Here is an 18602-nt window from a genome sequence, read left to right on the forward strand (position 1 = left end):
CAAGCTTGCAAGGCAGTCTGCTCTGCTTGTTAGGAAGTTTTTCCTTTATGTGAAGCCTAAAGTTTCCTTTTCAACCCGTTGCTCCTAGTTCTACTCTCTGGAGCTAAGTAGAACAAATGTAGTTGCAGTTTCACACGCTGATACTTGAGCTATTGGAAGGTAGCTGTCGGGTCTCCCCTGAGCCTTCTCTTTTCAAGGCTGAACATAACCAGGTCCTTCACCCAATTCTCTCATAGCGTGAATTTGAAGGGCCTTTGTCCTCTTGGTTGTCCTCTTCTGGACTCTTCCCAGCTTAATGATGCCCTTCTAAAATCCCAGAATTCAAAATAATTCTGAAACAGAATTCTAAGTCCTAGAACTCAACATAATTTGCTGGCTGGAGCCTGACTAGAACTGAGTGCGCTGGGATCTGTACCCCGTGTTAGCCTTGGACCCTCTCTCTTTTTTACAGGAATCTTAAATTGTATTAGCCCTCCCCTCACCTCCACCTCTTAGATCTCCTAGACTGCTTCAAGGCAAATCTTAACTGTGTCAAATCCAGCCGGTTGTTAGCGCTATCTCCCTCTTGAAATTTAGCTTTGAAAAATTATACTTCCTATAACTTTAAGTATATAGTATACACTGTCTGTATACATGTTAAATCCCTGTAATAGCAAGTTTAGGGCAGAGACTTTTCTTTTGGGGTTTGTATCTTCAGCACTTAATATGTACGGTGCCTTGAATATAGTAGGCACTTACTTCATAAATGTTTGTTAATTGAATTAAATTGGATTTGCTTTCTCTGATGTTGTATCATATACAGTAATCTATTTCGAGCTTGAAGTTACTAAAGCCCTCAGATATTTTCTAGATAGCGTATTTTTTTTAGCCGTCCCTCGCTTATGGTTATTTATGCTCTGTGTCATGTACTTTCTTGGTCCTATCTTGTACTTGTGAAGTTTATTTTTTGTCAGAGTGTATTACTTTATATTTATTACTATTTAATTTCACTTTATAAGTTACTTCCCATACATTGGAGGCAGCAGTATGGTGGTAAATGTTTAACAACAAGGTCTCTGGAAAAAAGCATGCATTTATTTATATACATGTATACATGTATGTATATGTATGTATGTACACACATATGTATACTTTTAAATTTAATTTGCACTATTAACATTTTGTTCATCATGTAATAGGGCAGCTAGGTGGTACAGTGGATAAAGCATTGGTCCTGGAGTCAGGGGGACTTTTCAGTCATACTAGTTGTTTGACCCTGGGCAAGTCACTTAACTCTGCCTCAGTTCCTCATCTGTAAAATGAGCTGGAGAAGGAAATGGCAAACTACTCCACTGCCTTTGCCAAGAGAACCCCAAATGGGGTCATGGACAGTTGGACACGACTGAAATGACTCAATGACAACAACATATCACTTAAACTCTAGTCAGTCAATGAAATGATAAATCAAGTCCTCATTTGTAGCATTTTCTGATTTCTGCAGTATAAATGCTCCTATTGGGAATGTAACAACCAGCTCTTGCAAGTTGTTATGAGCCAGCTGTAGCATATCCTTGGATGGAAGGATGTTTAATATGGTGAATTCTAAATCGGAAGACCTTCCGGGTTAGAAGTGAATTCTGCTTGAGCAGATGCCCTTTTATACCTATTGTCCCATTCTGGGATCTAGGATGCTGTCTATGAGACTGAAGAGTGGAAGGAGAAGAAAAAGGAGACTTTTAGATCATAGCAGCATAGATCCAGGCCTGGGTAGTATCTCAGAAACCATCTATTTCAAAGCCCTCATTTTATATCTAAAGAAACTGAGGTCCAGAAATATTAAAGATCACAGGTAGTGTACGTGAGAGGTAGTTTTTGAAGCCAGATTCCTTGACTTCAGAGCCAATATTTATTCCACTGTATTTTGCTTTCTACTACAGGTGCAAGAAGAGGAGAATTTTAAGAGCCCATACCCTGTACATTAAAGAAGTCTACAGACTTCTGGCTGAGATAAGGGGGAATCAGAGAAAGAACCTAAGAGAGTAAGATTGAGTGGTCTAAATATTTATCTGTGGATGGACTCTGCTAACTTTGTAATTTTTCCTTTTGCCATTTTATTCCTTTTGATATATTTATTTGTGGATGGACTCTGCTAACTTTGTAATTTTTCCTTTTGCCATTTTATTCCTTTTGATATATTTCCTTCAGTAAATTTTTAAAACCAGACCACCCAAAAGGGTTCCCAGCTGTTTTTAGGGGAGTAAGAAGCTGAGAAAAGAAATCATTTCTAATAAGAAACTACTAGCTGGAAATGTAAAACCCAGGAAATAGAGGTAATGTGGTGGCAGTTGGCAGCTTGAAGTAAGTACCAGTAAGCCATGATGTGAGATTGCTGGTGGGAAAAAAATAGTGGGGTGTTGGGGTGCAGGTTACTTGGTACTTTCCATTGTAGCATAGCATGCCTAAGTCCAAACCCAGTCTATCTGGCTGAGTGAGTGGAGAGAAGGTATGGGGCAGCCAGCCAGGTTTGGGTGAAGAAGGCATGAAGCTTCCATAAAGACCTGCAACTTTTTGGATCTGGGTGAAGTGAGAAAAATAATATCACAAATACATCCTGTATCTTGCCTCTTAATCAAGCAATGACACTGGGGTCTAGATTCTTGTTCATCTCCACTCCTTAGATATGGAATTTCTAAAAGAAATCCTGAACTTCTGGTTAATGTTTCCCATGGATTCTATTTTGGATGTAACTTTTTTTTTTCTTCAGGAAGGGATAGTCCTTTCTCTGGTTACCTGACTCTTTGTGACCCCATTTGGGGTTTTCTTAGCAAAGGTACTGGAACAGTTAGCCATTTCCTTCTCCAGCTCATTTTTACAGATGAGGAAATTGAGGCAAACAGGGTGAAGATGGAGAAACACTGAGGAGCACCAGCACAGGAGTAAAAAACCTCACTCTCAAAGCCCCCAGGCCATCATTTTTAAAATTAACATTTCACTGTTGCCTTGGGCAGTCACACAGTTACATGGTTTGGCAAAATACAATAAATCCTTTTGAAAAGTAAACCAAATGACTGCCACTCAGCACAATTCCAATTAGTCAATGATTGAATGCGCAGTTTTTAAAGGACTCCTTTTCTCCTCTCAGACCGAAGTTCCGAGATATCTGTCCCATAAGTCTTGGTTGTTAAATAATTTAGGTGTTGGTCATAGATGTTCACAGGCTTTTGTGGACACATTCACTCTGGAATGAGCAGTTTCCAAGAAGATCCAACCTTAGAGGACGGGAAATTGCTAGGGACCATCCTTTGATGATTTAGAAAAATGACAATACTAAAATCAGCTGGGATTTATCCAGCCCATCAACACTTTATGTTTAGCTCTCTGTTAGTTGCTTCTGGGGAATCCAAAATCAAGAGTGACCTTTTTCTGGAATGGGTTGGACTAGATCGCTGCTGAGATTTCTTTCAGCTCTAAAATTTAGTGACTCCACATAAGACATGGACCCCGGAACCTTAAAAATCTTTTGTCTCAGAATTGCTTAGTAGATGGAAGGTTTATATAGCCAGTGGACGCTGAGGAGAATAAGTGAATTATAGTTGCAGAAGAATACTAGAAATAAGGAAGGAAGTAAGAAGTAAGAAAACACTAAAATAACTAATTCATTTCTTCAACAATCATTTTTTAAGTCCCTGTTAGCCTAGTGCCATGGAAATAATGCTGGATTTGGAGTTTGAGGAACTGGTTCCTAAATTGGTTGTGCCCTTGAGTACTGTGTGACATTGGGTAGGTCATGTAACCTCTTTATGCCTCAGTTTCCTTATTTATAAAATGAAGATGTTGGACTAGTTAACCTTAAAGGCCTCTTGCAGTTCTAAATCTTTGATCTTATGTCACCCTTGGTGCTTGATGGGGATACCAATAAAAGCAAAACATTTCCTTCACTCTAGGAGCTCAAATCAAGAAATGGTGTTAGGGAACAACACCAGTGAACCACAGGTTGTTGACATTTTGACAAATGGTAAGAGTAGACCCTTTGCCTATGACATAACAAGAGCTGACCTACATCACTTAATATACATGATTTCATTTGAGTTTCGCAACACTGTGGGAATGGTACAACAGATATATTCTTTCTATTTTACAGACAAGAAAACTAAGTTTCAGGGAATTAAAATGACTTGACTAGAGTTTTGAAACTAATACCTATCAGAGGTGGGATGGAACCAAGATTTTCCTGACTCCAAATACAGTACTGTATCCATTACACCAATTGGGCTTCTAAATTTCACCTCTCCAGCTGATTCAAACCATATTGAAGATTTAATTAGAGGTTCTCCACCCCCTCCATATAATATCTATTCCCAATATAGTCCTTTTCCCTCAACAAGGAAAATCTGGAATATGACATTTCCTTATCCAAAAAGCTTTATAATAATATCATTACATACAACAGTTCCCAACATCAGATTGAGATTTAGTTATGATACAGCAATTTGGCCAATGCCCTGAGCTTTCTCCTCATTCCTCATCTCAAGGCATAGTTTAGTAGTTAGAGTAATCTGTTCTGGGCAACTAGGGCTTCGATCCATATCAGTGATAGTGGGATGGGAGGTAGAGGGTTATCCTTGGGAATGTGTGCTTCCTCTTCATAAAGGTCAATCCTTCCCTACACCTCACCTCACAATACTTTGCCATTTGTATGGTGTGGCACATTTACCTCTTGCCCAAAACTCCCAAGGTCTTTTTACTGTAGTGCCCCTTGCCTGTGGCCTCTCTCCATCCCTACTCAAAAGGTCTACTCAAGATCAAACTATCCTTTCACCTGCTTGAACTATCTTGACTGTACCTCTTTGTTCCCTACCTCAACTCATTTTTCTTTGGTGCAAGAGACTGTCTAGTTACGTCTGCCAGCCATTTTTAATTCAGAGCAAAATGACTTGTCATTTCTCAAGGATGTTGCCTGAAATAGAACTATTTCCTGTTTCTCATAGCAGGGATCAACACACAGATACACAGACACACAGACACACAGACACAGACCTTCCTACAGAAAGACAGACACTATACAGGCTGTTGCTCTAGAGATAATTAAAGAATCCACTAAAGTAGGGCTGTTAAAAATCATAAGGACATGTCAGGCATCTACAGACAGTTCACTGATAAGGACAATTTCCTCAACATTAGCCTATTAGTAGCTGACCCCATTTGCAACAAAGAGGCCTTATCAAGCTAATTCTCCATCTAGCAGCTTCTGGCACAGAAAGGAAAAGAGAAAAGGAAAACAAACCTTGAGGGATTTTTTTTTAGTTTGTTTTAGTTTTTAGGTTTTAAATAGAGTCCACGGGTTCATAGCCTCCAGATCTCTGGGTTAAATCTACTTCTGCCAGCCCAGTCATTGTTCCATTGGTTGCTCTGCTACTCCAGGCTCTTCAAGGAGAGGCAGGGAGAGAAAAGATTTGGGTCCTGATGCTCCAAGTTCCAGAGTAGACTCACTAGGGCTCAGTATAGTTTTATTGCTTTCTTCCTCTAGGAACAGAGTTCTTGACCTTTTGTAGTGTGATGGATCCCTTTGGCAATTTGGCGAAGTTTATTTTTGCACCTTCTCAAAATAATATTTTCAAATGTATAAAATGAAATTCATAGGATTACAAAGGAAATAAAAATAATACTTTTCAAAATATTGAAAAAAAAAAGCTCATGAGCCCCAGATTAAGAACTTTTGTTCTTAGGGCATGGACTGCATCTTCCTCATCATGGACAAGGTGGGAGAATCGATGTCTGGCTCTAAACTCATTCAAGAGCCATCATTGCTGACCTGTCTTTAAATCAGAAGTTAGGAGACTCCTAAGGAAGAAAGTGTTAGCTTCTCTTCCTAGTCACCTCTCAGGATGTTGCTTGTATTGAACATTCTTTGATGGTATCTCTTTGGCAGGATGAAAAAAAGTCTAGTTATGTTGACCATGTTAAAGGATGAGGACTTTGCTATGCTTCTGAAGACAAAGCACATTTAGACAGAGCATTAATGGGATATTTAGGTTAATGAATTGAGTCACGGCCATTGAAGAGTGGAGCCCAGCCTTTAACTAAGGCTTATAAAAGAGAGCTGATGTTTTTGACAGATGATATGAAAGAAAGTAAGTGGAGCTCACCTGGTGCGTGCACACACACACACACACACACACACACACACACACACACACACAGAGAAACACACACAGAGACCAAACTTGGTTCCCTGGTGGGTGAAGCCTGATCATCTGTACACATTCACCCAGGGAACACATCTACATAAGGAAGCTGTAGAGGCAGTGGTATCCCCCAAAAGTAGAGGAATAGCAAAGCACTGACCAACAACATGGAGGAAGAAACCAAAATCTTGCCCTCCATTTTTACTTAGAAAATTATTCAGGTACTATATAAAATGAAGTTGATTCTCTAGCAATCTAAAGTGCAAAATTCCCTTTAGCACTACAAATCTGGAATATTGTATGAGTCCCTTAGAGAGAATAGGGTTTACTGAAGATGAAGTGTGATCTCTCATGGACCTCAAGAGTATTTCCTCTCCAGGGGTGTCTTAACCACAGTGTGAATCTGGAGAACAGTATGTGTCCTTTAAGGGAAGATGGGACCCCCTGGAGATAGAGAGATTTGTCTTTGATTGTTTATGAGGTCCTAGTATTTTTTTTTAACACTCTTTCTGTGGTTTAAAATACAGGTTATTTTGTATCCAGCATTTATTGTTAACTTGAATTCTTCCATGAGAGCTAAGCACTCTTATTACCTACTTCTCTAGAGAGGAAGGCAATTTATACTGTGATATTCCCAGGAGAAACCCTGGGTGATAGCGTGAGCTAAAGATACAATTCATGAGAAGATTTTGAAATTGAAGTTCATAGAAGCCTGGATTGTGGGGTGTTGGACTATAGGTTTCACTAGATTCTTTAGGTTACCCATTCTCTGCAAACACTTTCCCTAGCCCCCTGGGAAATGTCTTTCATGCTTGTTTCTCCTCTCAAGTTAGCTATGCTTGCTGGATGATTCAGTTGCTAACCACCTTTCCTTCCATTACCCTGTCCCCTCCCTGCCTCCATGACTCATATCTTTATTGATTACTTGTCCTCCATACTTTTTCTTCTATTGCTCTAACATCCAGAAAAAAGTCCCAGCTTAACTTCTGCGGTACATTTTACCAGCTGCAAACCTCTGGAGTTCCTAATGACCTATGCTATCAGTTCTCCATGCTTTGATGGTATTCCCATGTTCAAGCAGCCCATCCTAACCCAGGGTGGTACACCTCCTAAATTCCCTATTATCATCCCATCCTCTGTAAAGATTCATTTTAAAATGTTATAGCCCAGATATTGTTCAGCTAAAAAAGCAGTTCATTTATCACATTGTTTTTATGGAACAAATTACTCCCTTGCATGTCAACTAACCATATATTTATGTGTGCATGGGCATACACTGCCTTCCTGAGCGTCCTCTTGGACTTTCTCTAGAATGCCCTAGAAACCTCTTCACCCTGGAAGCTCACTTTAGCTCTGCACCTCACCCACTGGAAGTACCCTCTGGCCCTACAGCCTCTCCCTCTGATTGGCTAGTTCCTCCCAGAACCTACATTTTAAGGAGGATGCCCAGGCCACCCATATCTTTATTCCTCCCCACCTGCCCACATTCCCAGCTTCTTTTATGTGTTGTCTTCTTCCATTAAGATGTAAACTTCTTGAAGGCAGGGGCTCTTCTGCTTTCTGCTTGTATTCCCAGAGTTTGCCATAATACCAGGCAGATAGTAAACATTTAATAAATGTTTGTTGACTTGGCTTGTCTTGACCTGCTATATTAAACAAGTTAGTTCTTAAATGGAGTTTCCTGCATTGTGATGAATGTTCAATAGAACATTGAACAGATATCCCATGTGCCTTCAACCTTTCTGAGCTTCCCTTTCCTATTTGGCTTGCCTTAAGGTATTTTTTGCACATCATGAAAATTATTAATCAATTGTCTCTCCTTTTAGGGAAACTATCAAACTGGATGCTACCAACAGCAACTATATATACCAAATCTATTTTTAAAAATGCAACTTCTAAAAAACACACAGAATGTATCTCTTGTGTCTCTTGTCCCTACTTCTGAGCAGTGCCAGGTAGAAAACTTGGGTATTAGAGACTTCAGTGACACTGGCTGAGGCCTGGTGGGGTTCAGTGCCAGGGAGACAAGACCAGGTGGGGTAAGATGAACTGTAGTGGTTCCCTGCAGCCTGAGACGTGAGGGGAGTGGGGTATGAGTAGTCAGAGGTCTGTTACCAGCTTAGCAAGTACAGAATCTGTGAAGACGGCCAAACGCAAGAGGTGAGTCTGTATATTGGTAGACTGTAGTCTGCCACAACGAATCAGCAGGATCCGAGGGAGAAGGCAGAATCCACAGTGTGAGGCCATGTGATGGTCAACAAAAACCAGATGCCAAACAGACCAAGGAAGAGGACCCTGAGTTCAAGCAAAGAACTTATTACAATTTGTTATGCTTAGTGGGCTAACTGTAGCTATGGGAGTTTAAGTTAAATGTAGGAGGCTTACCCTGTCTCCACCACTATTTTTATTGACAAATCGTAGCTATGCATAAGCCTATTCGCCTTCACTACATCTGGGTTGGGAATGTCAATGTATAATATTAAGATGGGGGTTGGACCTGTGGTTTTGCTGGTGCAGGTAGCTTCTGGTGAGTATACTCTCATGATTAAGGTACCTTCTCTTTAACTTAGAGGCTTGTGCAGAGGGTTGTCCAGAAGACTGATACCTAGGGTTACATAGTCAGTATGTGTCAGAGGTGGGATGAGAACACAAGGCTTCCTGGCTCTGAGGGCAGTTTTCCATTTACTGCACCATTTTGCCTCTCAGATAATAGCCAACATTTTTTAAAAAGTTAAATCATTCAGGTTCCTCTGCAAAAGATACCATGAGATAAAAGAAAGCTTGAGGGTTATTCTGTTCTCACTGCCCCAAACCCCTCCACCCAGAGACAACCCTGAGGAAAGTCATAGAAATTGTGTCCATCTATGTCCCCCTTTTTGTACCTTTTGCTTTCTCCCTTCTCCTCCGTAAGGCTCCTGGATGCCTAATAAAATTAAGTGATAATAACAACAGCTCACATTTATATAGACCCTGGTTGTTCATAGGATCATGGATCTGGAGCTGGGGAGGATTTTGGATGCCATCTAGACCCACCCCCTAATTTTTACAGAGGAAGAAATTGAAGTCTGTGAAGGTCAAATAACTTACTTATAGGCACACAGAAACTAAGCATCAGAAGCAGGATTTGAATCCCAGGCTTCTGATAGCCAGTGCTTTTTTCACTATTCCATTATGTTTCCCCATTCACTACTTTCTGGTTTGGCTAAAAGTAATGAAATATTACAATTTCTGAAGAATTAAAGTTGCAGATCACCCAAAGGTTGAGAGAGAGAGAGAGACCTATCCAGGCTGCAAAATGTTACTAGCAAAGACATGCGCAAAAGGGGTGCAAAGGGTGAGTCATGCAGAGAGAAGCATGATTGGAAAAGGAGGTGGGCTGGTTACTCTTAACAGTGAAGGATAACCAAAATTCATCCATTATGGTCCATTGGTCTCTAGGTAATGGCAAGAGATCTAGAAGGAGGACTCCAACATGTCAGATGAGCTATCTGTGGTTGCCCAGGACACAAGGGCATGGATGGGTTTTACAGATGAGAAAACTGAGGCTTAGAGAGATGAAATACCTTGCTTAGGCTTATGTAGTCCATAAGGATCATGGTTAAGACTTAAATTCAGTGACCCATTTCTGACTTCCAACCAGGCCTACCCTCCCCCTATTAAATAGCACCTCATGTACCAATAGTTTTCCTTTGTATCATTTCCCCAGGTGCCTCAGTCCTGTTAAGTAATCTAGTAAGATGGCCAGTGTATGCACACCTCTGCCACATATTTATATGTTTACCCATAATTCCCAAGAAAGGCACTTAAAGAAGTGATTTATGGCTAGTCTTTACATTATTATGTTAGTGAATGGGAGCTATTTTGGAACAAGAGGGTATTTTGGTATCTCCCAAATCATATCCCATGAGTAGATATTTCACTTGTGCATTTGGCTTTTCCTCCCTTGGTCATCCAGTCTACTTTTATAAATCAGCCCCTGAAAGGGGGGTAGGGTTGTAAAAAGGACATTGTTTTCTGCTTTGGGTGAAGAACAACTACTTAGGTCAGTAATACAGAAATCTTTGAATTTTGGTGGCAGAAAGGAAATAAATGGCACAAAGGAGTCCGGCTGAGATTGGTGGTGTTTTGAGAATGATTTCAAATTGCGGTTCAGGTCCAGGAAGCCTTAACTAATGCTCTCTGAACTCTATCAATGGAGGGAGCTTTTGTTCTTTCAATCTCTGTTCCAGCTGATTACCTTGTAGCTTCAGCGTCTCTTAGGAAAGGTGGAAAGCTGGGGCACACATATAACCTGATTCACAAGCAGAATCTTTTAAGGGCCATTGCACGGCAGTATCTTTGGTGGTGCTGAAAAGAAAATGGATTCATCCCCATCAAATTACTTTGATCTTGTTTTCTATACACACGGAAAGAAATGGGAATACACTAGAGCTCTTTGGTAGACTGGTTCTGTGCCTGTGTCTTTGTCTTGTACGTGACATCATCTTGTAGTAGGACTTCAGTTTGTAAAATCCTTTAGATTAAAAAGATTCCAACACCTGCCAGAGAGACAGCCTGGAATAATAGACAGTGGGTTGGACTTGAAATTAGAAAGATCTGGATATAAGTATTGAATATTGTGTAACCACAAATGAGCCACTTAATTTCTCATTACCCTGGGCAACTCTCTAAAACCATAAACTTCACATCTTTATGAATGAACAGAATTTCCCACACCAATGAAGTCAGAAAATTTGCACTGAAAAACAACAACCACCACCAAAAGATCTGCCTATTTTGAATTTTGCCCTATAGCAAATGGTACCTGAGTAAGATTTCAGTGTATAGGCTGATTTTTAATTTTAAAGAATAGAAATGGACATATGGGCAGATAAGGTTAGAGTGTAAGACTTGGAGTCAGAAAGACCTGAATTCAAATATTCCCTCTGACACTTGCTACCTGGTGACTCTGGACAAGTGACTTTGTCTCTGTGTTGCTTAGTTAATTCCCTAGGACTGATCTATTAAGGCATAGATGATTTTCAATCTGTATTCTGACAAAATTGTAGATATTTCATGTATTTACATATACAGAGTTTCCTAAAAGTCTTAGTGTATTTTTATTTTTAAAGCAGAGACACCCTATATATGTGCATATATATATATATATATATAATGTATATATCATTTATATGTATATACATGATAATTGATGATAGATGATGATATGCTCCTATTTCTTCTTCTGTTGGCTCATTATCACTGTTTTAAGTCATTTGGGTGCTCGTATTTGTCATGAAGAAGAGCTAGTAATTGCAGTTACTACATTTTTTTAATAGTAGAAATTGAGAGTTGAAAAAGACATCAGCAGCCATCTAGTCCAACCTATACACAAAAAGAATCATCCTTAGAACATACCCAATGAATGGTCCTCCAGACTATGCTTGAAGTCCTCCAAGGAAGGGGGAACCCACCACCTGCCAAAGCAGCACATTCTACTGGTGGACAGTTCCCATTGTAAGGAAGTTCTTAAATCTTAAATTTTTCTCTGTATCTTTTACCCATTACTTCTGATTATCCTCTCTGAAGTCAAATGGAACAAACCTAAGTCCCTCTTCTCCACGACAGCCCTTCAAATAATTGAAGACAGCTATAATATCCCCTCTGAGTATTCTCTTCTCAAGGCTAAACATTCCTAGCTCTTTCCACTGATCTAGATGTGCATGGGCTTGAGCCTCTTCACCATTCTGGTTGCTTTCCTTTGGATACTTCTAGCATATCAATACCCTTAAGTTGTAGCACTCAGAACTGAAGACAGTACTCCGGATGAGGTCTGATGAGGATGGAGTACAGTGGGACTCTCACTTCCCTATTCTTAGAAGTTATGCCCCAATTAATGCTGCCAAAGACCACAATGGCTTTTTTAGCTGCCACCTTATACTGCTGAATCATATCAAACTTGCAGTCTACTAAAACCCCAGCTCTTCTTCAGAATAACTACTGTCAGTCCATGCTGTGCCCATCTTATGATTGTAAAGATCATTATTATTTTTTTTGTACCCAAGTGCAAGATCTTACATTTGTTTCCATGGAATTCCATTTTATTAATTCCAGCCCAGTGCTATAGCCTGTTAGGGTCACTTTGGATCCTGATTCCATCATCCACTGTGTTAGCCATCCTACCTAGCTTTGTTATATGTCTTTATATAAACTATGCCTAGAACCCCAGGCTACTCCACTGGAGACTTCCTACCACACTGACACTGAACCATTAACAACTACTCTTTGAGTCTGGTCATCTGATCAATCCTGAATCTGTCTGATTGTATTATTTTCTGATCTAGATAACTCCATCTTCTTGAGTATAAGAGTATGAGACATTTTGTTAACAACTTTGGTAAAATCTACGATTGTACTGGAACTATGAGAAGACCTTGGGGAATGAGTGTGCAGTGAAAAAAACAGCTTGCTATCTAATGCTTTAAGGTTTGCAGAACACTTTATGTTAATCATCTCACTTGATCCTGACAATAATCCTGTGAAGAGCTATTGTTATTCCCATTTTATAGAGCAAGAAACTGAGGTTCAGGGAGGTAAATTGAATTTGTCCAAGATCATGTGGTCATCCTAGTTTCTTAGCATTAAAATCCAAGTTTTCCTGATATCTGCCTGTGCCTTTAAGGGTCTCAGACTTTCAGGGTAGACAGACCCTAAGCTAAGGTTTACTGTGAGGTGGCTAGTATTGGGAAAGTCCTATTTGTATTGGTGCTCTTAAAACCTGCCTGGGAGATCACATTGTCTAGGCTGTCAAGATGCCTGGTATTTTTTTTTCTCTCTCTCTAAGCCTCCTGTAATCCTGTGGCTCTTCAAATACACTGCTGAGTCAGGCTACCTAGAAAGTATGAAAATGTATGATCAGCACTTAGAAATATCGAGTAAAAATTTCCTTGGTGCCTAAGTCAATTGCTGATAGTTAGCTGCCTAGAGAGATCCAGTCCCCTGGGAGCCAGAAAGTGTTCCCCCGTTCCCTAAAGCACATGATTATCTTGGACAGAGAGACTTGGGGACTGGGAGAAAAGAGCTCTCTCAGAGTTGGAGCTGTATGTCTGGTTTACTTTCGTGATACAGGTTAAATTTTCATTAGAGATCAAAATGGCTATTAAGGAGAACCTTAGTAGGATATATTAAGGGTCTGAGCAACCATAGTCAAAGAAGAATTTTGGGGGCTGATGTAATTGTTGATGGATTTCATTGCAGCTTCAGATAAAAAGGATACCTGGGAAATGTGAAAAATAATAGATGGCTTGTTTTTGTTGTTTCTTTTTGCAAAAATCAGGTGGTTCAACTACAAGGAAAAATTGCACTCTTCCTCTTTTAAATGCTTTGCTCTTAACTTACTTTCCAAAGAACATTTTGTACAAGCCCACGGCTGGGAAACTAGTTGATGTTTGCTTGACTTCATGTAGCTTTGGAAAGCAATCTTTTACACTGCATCAGAGCCCTAAGCAACCTAATATGCAAACAAATAATAGCTGGATTGTAAAAGTGACAAGGTTTCTTCCCATTGGTCCCGTAGCACAGAGAGATGTCAAACACACAGTTGGCACTCCCAAGATGGGCCTGAACTAGATTAAAATGTAATTAGGAAATATTTAGCAAAAGAAATAAAAATACAATAAAACACAGACAATGTTAATATGTGGAATTCTTGTATATAGTTTAGTGGCCCTCATTTCTATTGGAGTCTGACACCACTGATAGTAGCATTTGAGCTCTACAATAAGACCATTCTTGGGTTACATGTACTATTGTGAGTTCATATATTGGTTCTTTGGGGATGTTCATCAGCCATGCAATCCTTAGTTAAAAAAATGATTTCAACGCAGTTCTTAAAATGAAAAAGTCTTCAACTTTGTTTCAGGATCAGCCCAATGGGAGATGAATGATGAAACCTACATTTTTAATTCAAGGATCTTTTCACTGTAATCAGTGTGTTAAGCATCTATCTTGTTGTCCAGATGGAAGAAAATTACTCACATTTAGTGTAACTTCATGCTCCAGATGCCCAATCTCTGGATTTATATGGACCAGGTTCATTCTAGGAAGTAAGGGTATCTTCTCCAAAAATGCCTCTTTGGCTCATGCTTCCATGCAGGGTTTCCCTGAGGAAGCTGAGAATTTGATTCATCTTTCCTGCAGTTATGGTAATAACTTATATTTATGTCTTTATGATATAGATAAAAAACTCTCAGTTCCCATGTAAGCATTCAAGCCAACTCCCTTGTGCATCAGTGAGTCACTCTTCACTTCAGGGGAATGACAACCCCTACATTGTCATCCAAATTCATAGCACCACTCTGGTTAGGATGCCCTGAGAAAAGTGCATTTGGGAGCCCCATCCTACCTTACTGACCTATGCAGTCTTCCAGACTTATAGAAATGCTCTAAGATTTGGTGCTGTCCAGAAAAGAAATACCCGATAAAGTTTCCAGAACATCTGTTCCTTAATAAAAGATAGGCAGGCCGGGTATCGACTCAGTAATTGGCATCTCATTCTTACTGGCATCACTTTTTCAGCTCTGCAGAGAAAAAGCCTAGAATTGCAGTTTTCATTCCCCCCTCAGCCTGGGGATTAGAGAGACTTTGGGGGATTTATTTGATAATATATTCATAAGAACAAGTGATGCCACATTGTATATAATGCATTAAATGAGGAAATGCAGCCCCATCTCTTTTACTTGATGCCTCCTGATTCTATGTCCTTTCAAATAGATAAAATTTCAGTTAAAAATTATCTGCCAGAAGATGAATCAGTATGGCTTATCCTTTTAACAATCAAAATAAAGACTTTGTATAGCTTTAAAAATGTTTTATTGATGCTCTTTCCCCCATTTCTGTCACTTCCCAGTGATATTTCTTCTTCCTCCCCCCATTGCTTCACCCTTCAGACAAACAGTTAAGCAAAGCAAGTCAATACATCGGCTGTGTCTCTTTGTATGTCTCTTTGTTTCTGTATCAGTGCTTTGCCACTTCAGTGCCAAAAGGTGAAAGGCATGTGTCCCAATCAGTCCTCTGAAGTCATGATCAGTCACTATATTGATCAGAATCCAGAAGTCTTTCAATGTTGTTTTCCTTTTCTTTATTGTTCATATCCTATAAATTGCTGTCCTGGGTCTGCTTCCAGTACCAATGTACCAATTCTTCATATGCCTTTTTAGCTAGTATTCTCCCATATTACCTAATTGGACTTAGTAAACTATTTCCTAATATTATTAACACTAAAATACATAAAAAAAGTGTCTTTGACTGGAGATGAAATCAGTGAATTGACATATTGGTCATACACTAAATTATCATATTTTTGTCTTAATCTAGGACATGTTTTTCCTTCTCTGTTTCCTCAATGACATGATGCTCATTTTGTGATCCTTACAAAAATCAATTTATCATATTCACATATCACCTGAAATGAACAGTTTCACACACCTATAGTTATCAATCCATCCCATGATAGCAACTCCTTTAGGTCAATGCCTCAAAGCTAGAATTAGTGATGTCTTTTCTGCCCATCTTTGTTGTTAGGGGAATAATAACATAGATCATTGGGATGGCTTAAAAACTTGGCAGGGAAATCAAACTGCTGTGGTAAATGGTTGTTATGGAAGTAAGTGTCAATGATAAGTGAAACACTGCAGTAACTCAGAGAAAATCTGTTGATATGAGCCAGCATGGCATTTACTTGGGTTCCAGTCATTTTATTTTTTTTTTGCAGAACCTTCCTGGAATCTCAGGTCTTTTACTCTTTTGCCCCAGGCAGGATCAGCACACTCTTGAGGTTGTGAACCAGCTGCAATTACCTGTTTCCTGCACCAGGGTAATTTGGCCCTTCACCAGGAAAGAAAAAATGATAAAAAGGGCCAGCGGAGAAAAATAAATGTTAGCTATCATTAGTATTATATAAAATAATACTGACTACAAGCTCACTTTGAAGTTCCAATAACTAGAATGACTCTCTTGCTTTTCCTTACTTATTTCCTGGATTCTAGACCCTTTCAAGCTTTGTCTTCAGGATCTAATTGTTTTTTCCCTGCTTGATAACCTCCTAGTTCATAGATGCTTGGTTATTTCTGATCATTGACTGAGTATTGACTGACCTGTTTCCCACATTTGAGATCCTTCTTCGTGAGTTCTCTTAACTGCTACCCAGAAGTTTCAGTTTGGACCCTCAGCCCGAGAGGTACATTTGTGTCAGAGGCCACAACTCAGGAGCTCAGTATCCGATCTGTTTTTCTGCCTTGTCCTATTCTGATCTTGAGTTAGGTATGTAGCAACTGGAATTCTCCTGCCATGTCCACGAACAGGTTTGCTCTCTTTTATCCTAGAGCCTTAGCCTGGTAGAGAGAGTTGTGATCTTCAGAGTCAGGAAAATGACTTTGAATCCTGGACCAATTATTCAATTAACAAGCATTTTATTAAGCATCTGCTATGTGCCAGGCATTGTGATAGGTGCTAGGGATACAAAATCAAAACCAAAATAGTTCCTGCCTTCAAAAGGTGCTTATGTTCCTTAGGGAGAGAAAACATACACACATAAAAATATATACAATGTATAGGACCTGTGATTTCATTGGCATAAGGAACTTAGAGGTGAAGAGAATCCCTCTACCAATACAGGTCAGCACCTTCTCTGTAACACACACACACACACACACACACACATTGCTTTTTATAGTTTATTTTTTAAATAGAATTTTATTTTTTCCAATTACATGTAAAGATAATTTTAATATTCATTTTTTAAAAAAATTCCAAATTTTTCTCCCTCCCTTCCTCCCCTTTCCTTTTCCTAAAAAGATAAGCAATTTGATATAGGTTATATATGTGCAATCACGTAAAGCATGTTTCCATATTAGCTACTTTATGAAAGAAGAAACAGGCCAAAAGGAAAAAAAAAACACATGAAAAAAAAATAAAGTGAAAATAGTATGCTTCCATCTGCATTCAGTTTCCATCAATTCTTTCTCTGGATGTACACAGCAACTTCTATCATGAGTCCTTTGGGATTATCTTGTTGAGAAGAGTTAAATCAATCATAGTTGATCATCACACAATATTGCTGTTACTGTGTAAATTGTTCTCCTGGTTGTGCTCATTTCACTTTGCATCAGTTTATATGTCTTTCATAATTTTTCTGAGATCTGCCTGCTCATTGTTTCTTATAGCAGAATAGTATTCCATTACATTCATATACCACAACTTGTCCAGCCATTCCTCAGTTGATATACATGCCCTCAATTACTCATTCTTTGCTACCACAAAAAGAGCTGCTGTAAATATTTTTGTACATATAGGTCCTTTTCCCATTTTTATGATCTCTTTGGGATACAGCCCTAGTAGTGCTAGACCAAAGAGTATTCATAGTTTGATTGCCCTTTGGGCATAGTGCAACTTATATTCTTACAGAGTTGCACATAAGAGAGGGGTCAAACATGCTGCCTTCATGCATGCCTCTGGAACTAGATTGAAATGTAATTGGGAAATATTTAACACAATAAGTAAAAATACAATGAATATAGACAATGTTAATATGTGGTTTTCTAAGTTGCTATGCAGCCCATAGAGATCCTTATATACATTTAATGGTCCCTTTTGACATCATTGGCCTAGATTCTGGAGAGTTTTGGTGACTTGCCCAGGGTTCACAGCCAATATGTGTTAAAGGCACGACTTGAACCTTTGTCTCCATTTTTTTTGGGGAGGCAAATGGGGTTAAGTGACTTATATCACTTAACTGCTTTGATATCATTCATTTTGAAGCCAACTCCCTATCTGCTTACTACACCATAATATTTGTGCTATATAAAACTTATAGGAAATAAATACAAGGTAATTTTGAGAGGAGGCACTAACAACTAGGAGGAATCAAGAAAAAGCCTTACGTAGGAGGTCATATTTGAGTTGAGTTCTGCAGGAAACTAAAGATTCTAAGAAATAGAAGCAAGAAGAGAGTTCACTCAGACAAAATCAATGCAAACAAGATTAAAAGGAAAGCAAAGAAAGACAGGGGAGAGGGGAGAGGATGCAGGACAAATCCTTAGGAGACACTCATATTTAGGAAGTGGATTTGGGAGTAATGGAGAGTGGGAAGGAGTGATTGGGCAGGTAGGAGAAACCAGACTCAGAAAAACCCCAGACGCAACTAAGATTAAAAGCAAAGTACAAAACTGGGAAAGAATTTTTACAAGTAATGTCTCTGATAAGGGCCTCGTTTCTAAAATATATAGAGAATTAAGTCAAATTTATAAGAATACAAATCATTCCCCAATTGATAAATGGTCAAAGTATATGAACAGGCAGTTCTCAGATGAAGAAATTAAAGCCATCTATAGTCATAAGAAAAAATGCTCTAAATCACTATTGATTAGAGAAATGTGAATCAAAACAACTCTGAGGTACCAC

Source organism: Phascolarctos cinereus, unplaced genomic scaffold, assembly GCF_003287225.1.
Source record: "Phascolarctos cinereus isolate Bilbo 61053 unplaced genomic scaffold, phaCin_HiC Scaffold_9;HRSCAF=440, whole genome shotgun sequence".
Lineage (NCBI taxonomy): Eukaryota > Metazoa > Chordata > Mammalia > Diprotodontia > Phascolarctidae > Phascolarctos > Phascolarctos cinereus.